The following is a 4,493-nucleotide window of genomic DNA, read 5'->3' on the forward strand; positions in this document are numbered from 1 at the left end:
TATATAGAATATATATATATATATATATATATATATGTATGTATGTATATATTTTGCTATTTCACTCTAGCTTTTATAATTGTCCCTGTATTTTTACCTTGACTGGACATTTATTTCTTCCTTTGGCTTTGAGTTACTGTCCAGTGTCCTTTCATTTCTACCCAAAGGACTTCCTTGAGCGTTTCTTGCAGGGAAGCCCTAGTGGTGATGAAATCTCAGCTTTTGTGTATCTGGAAATGTCTTCATTTAACCCTCATTTTTTGAAGGACAGTTTTCCAGACTCAACTGAGTTTTTTTCTTTTAGCACATGAACCTGTCAACCCCCTGCCGTCTGGCCTCTCAGGCTTCTGCACCAGATGGCGTGCTGGGCGCTTTCTTTAGATGCATCACGTGAATCTGAGGGTCTGTCCCCTGGAGTGTGTCAGCACGAGGCTGGTTAGCAGATCCTGATTAAGGGTCTTTTCAGGGAGGCCGAAGAGTCTTTCTGGAGGTGTCTCTTCCAGCAGACGAAATCTCCAGGTTGCGAGGCGTGACGCTGCAGGTCACTGTCTCCTGGGGACGCACTGTGAAGAGTGCTCCACCAGAGCATGACTATTTTTTTTTTAAGATTTTATTTATTTATTTGAGAGAGAGTGAGTGAGAGCGAGAGCATGAGAGGATGGAGGGGTAGGGGGAGAGAGAGAGGCAGACTTCCTGCTGAGCAGGGAGCCAGATGCGGGACTCGATCCCAGGACCCTGAGATCATGACCTGAGCCGAAAGCAGACCTTTCACCGGCTGAGCCACCCAGGCGCCCAAAGCATGACTATTTTAATTGGAGCAGTTAGGCCTTTGCAATATTAAAGCACATCTCCTTTTTTATCAAGTGTGGGTCAGAGGAGACAGGGGCCAAGCGGACTGGACGCCCTGGGATGGCCTCCAAGTACAAGAATCTGTGAGCTCCCAAGGGGGCGGATCCGAGATGTAGAGGCCAACAGCAGTGCTTTAAGCCAAGGTATTTGGAAGGTCTTGACGAATTTTTCCATTTGCATCCTAACACTGCTGTTAGTGCATTTTATTAACCCTGAGGACTGAGCCTGGTACGCACAGTGAAAGTATTATAAGGCCAGTCAGACTGCACAGACTTGACTGTGGGTTCCCCGATAACCGTAAAGAGTGAAAGGGGTTCCCTAGGTAGGGGATAATCTTTTCTAATAGAAGTTTAACCACGGACGAGATGTCGGCCTGGCTATAAGAGAAAGCTCTGGTCCAGTGAGAAAGCAAAGGAAACGTGACTAAAACGTTGCTATCCATGAGACGGGAAAGCTGTATGAGGTCCATTTGTATGAACGGGTTTCTCTGGATTTATACTTCGGACAGCTGGCACAAATGACATAGGCACTTGTGGCCTTATTCCTATTTGCCCACCAATGCTGGTTCACGAATGCTACCATTTTGTCAGTAGACCAATGGTTTAACGCATGTACAGTGGTAAGTAGTGGGAATTTTAGAGTTTCTGGTAGGACCAGGTTGTTATTTGGCCTAAACCAGAGTTGTCTTTTTATGGATCCAAGAATTCTTAGATTTCCAATATTGTTTTTCCTTTCCCGGGACCCGTTGTTGGGCGTCTCTTGTCAGTTTTTCCAAATTATCATTTGGGAGGACGTCTCTTTGGACCACAACAGAGGCTTGGCTTGAGAACAGTGTTTTTGGCAGAAAGATCAGTGGGGTGGTTTACTCCAGCCTCCAGGGAGTCGAGTCTGGAACGCCCGGGAACGTTAATGACAGCCAGAGCGGCTGACGGAAGTGTGGTAGCTAATAAGCTTTGGACAGAGGAGCTTTTTTTTTTAAGCCTTTTTTTTTAAGTCCCCCCAACACAGGGCTTGAACTCACAATCCTGAGATCAAAACCTGAGCTGAGATCAAGAGTCAGACCTTTAACCGACTGAGCCACCATCCGCCCCCCCAGGAGCCATTTTTAATTTTATCCCGTTGGAGGTAAGGACGCCTTGATGTTTCCATGATGTTCCCAAGGCCTGAGCCGCCGCAAGGCACGCCAGCTGTCAATATAAACGTCCGCAGCCTTCCCCTGGGCTCAGACGCACGCTCGGGTAAGCATGTCATGTCGGGCTGACGTAGCCAACGGTGTTCTCTCCGTGACTTCGGGAAGGAGTTGCAGTAGCAGACTCGCGTGGTATTTACCGTTCTCATCCTTTAGATAAGAACCATCGGCAGATCCTTAAGCACCTGCATTGGATAGAGGAGTTTTCTGTCAATTGTCACAGGGATTCAAAAGGCGATCTGTCAACGTTAAGCCATTGTGAAGGGTTTCCTCTGGGTCCAGATGTAGTCCTTGCTTCGAGATCGGATGCTCTAGGCCTTGAAACCGAGTTTGAGCAAACTACACTTTTTCTTTGGACACTTTAGGTCCCTTTCAGGCCAAAAATTTTGACAGGGGGATGCTGCCTTCCTGTGAAGAGGTCTGAGAAGGGAGCAGAAGAGCAATCATCTACACTTTGTAACCAAGTCGAGCCTGCAGAAAACTCTGTGTCATGCAAATCAGCCTTTAGAGGACCCTCTGTGTCACCCTGGGGCATGACTGCCCAGCCGTCCGGCTGTTCTTCCCACGTGAAGGCAGAAAGAACCTGGCTGTCCTTCTGGACTGGAATACTAACCCTGCACCCCACAGGCCAATTACCGTGGACACTTTGCTGTCAGTGGGAATGGGTACCAGTAGCACATGGGAGTTAGAAACAACAGGGGCCTGACGGGTGACAGTGTTACTTACTGCATCAGAGGTCACAGACAGAGCTCCGTCCCCGGCCATCGGGTTTCCTCCCAGATAAAGTAGGGGTGTGACAGGGACTAGTACAGGGGATCACGAGGCCCTGAGCCTCGAAATTCTCCACCATGGGCTTGATGCCCCAAAGGGCTTCTTTATTTAGAGGGCATCGATTAATTCTAGGGAGAGGTTTTGAGGGATCTATCTGAATCTTGTTGGCAGGTGCACTGTGGATTTTTCCAGTATCAGTTGAGAATTGTGCCCAGAAAGAGGGTGGTAGCCGATCCAATAGGACTAAATGATCGGTGTCCCCAGACTCGGCTATGGTCCCGCCAGGGACAGAGCAAACAAAAGACATCAGAGGGTCATTGAATTCCCCTGGTTGGCTATTTTGATCGCTACTGTCAGATTCCAGAATTATCTTCCCCTTTCGGGGAGAAAGGAATTCTGGCACGATACTTTCCTGGGGAATCTCAACTTAGTAAATGAGTAGGGGCAGAGGGACTGAGGAGAAAAGAGTGAGTGCCTCTCAAAGGGACTAGGTTCAGAGGCGGGAACCTGGTGAGGTTTATTACAGACCGTGCTGGCTCTCCGAGGGCAGCCTTGCAGCCGTGGGGCTGGGCAACAGTGTGTAGCTCTGCTGTCCAAGGTCAGAGATTCCCTCCCGATTTGGAGAGTGGTGTCTCCGAGCCAGTTAGACAGGATGGGGGGGAGGTCTCTGTGTCCCTCTGGGATCAATGGCCCCTCCAGTCCAGTCACCTGTGACCCAACACAGGGTCCCCATTAGGGGGCCCCAGCAAGGGGGGCTGTGGATGGAGCCTGGCAGGAACTCCAGGTGGTCCAGACCAGTCAGCCCTGGCAGGGGAGCAGCGGGACGGGGCCGCAGCTGGGCTGACCAGGGCACTTTGGCAGGTCCGGGGTGGCACTGGGGAGAGGGGCACAGGAGGGGAGGGGGAGGAGGAGAAGGAGGCAGGGAGTGAGGAGGGGGTCGGGGAGAAGGATGGTGGAGGTGTTGCTGACGTGAAGCAGGGCAAGCTGGGGTGACAAAGTTCTATTTTGGTGCCAGGTGGCTCTGCGCGTCAGCAGCACATCCCTGTGGGGATGGTCCCCAGATGGTGAGGAGGGCCGGCAGCAGGCGGGAGGTCAGAGGCTGTTCCAGACTCGTGGGGTGGGGGAGGTGGGGAGAGACAGGGAGGGTGCAGTGGGATGGGGGCGGCGGGGAGAGGAACTGGCAGGGCATCTCTTCTCTCTGCAACCACCCCCTAAGCGGGAGGGCCCAGGGAAACAGCAGGACACAAACAGCGGGGGAAAAGACTCTGGACCCACAGAGTCCACAAAGGCTCCTGGTCTCAGCTTCCAGAAGTCTGGAGATTCATAATAGCACCCTATTCAATCACCACACATCCCCCTGAGCACCTGCCACGTGCCAGGCGCGGTGCTAGAGGTGGGCACGTCCCTGTCCCCACGTTGCTCTTGGGAAGCCAGGCTGACCTCCGTCAGGCTGGGCCGGGCACGCCCTGGGTGCCGAGTGGCCCAGACCTGACTCAGGAGGTGGCTTCCTGGGGAGGGGACGCCTGTTTGGGGCCTGAAGCCAGGGAGGCCAGACGCCAGACGGAGGCTTAGGCGCCATGACCCTGGCTGCCATTGGGACTGTTCTAGCACCTTCTGGCTCAGCCCCCTCTAGTCTGGGCCCTCCATCAGAGGCCCTGGTCCCAGTAAGTCTCTAATCAAAAAC

This window comes from Ailuropoda melanoleuca, chromosome 1 (genome assembly GCF_002007445.2).
Source record: "Ailuropoda melanoleuca isolate Jingjing chromosome 1, ASM200744v2, whole genome shotgun sequence".
Lineage (NCBI taxonomy): Eukaryota > Metazoa > Chordata > Mammalia > Carnivora > Ursidae > Ailuropoda > Ailuropoda melanoleuca.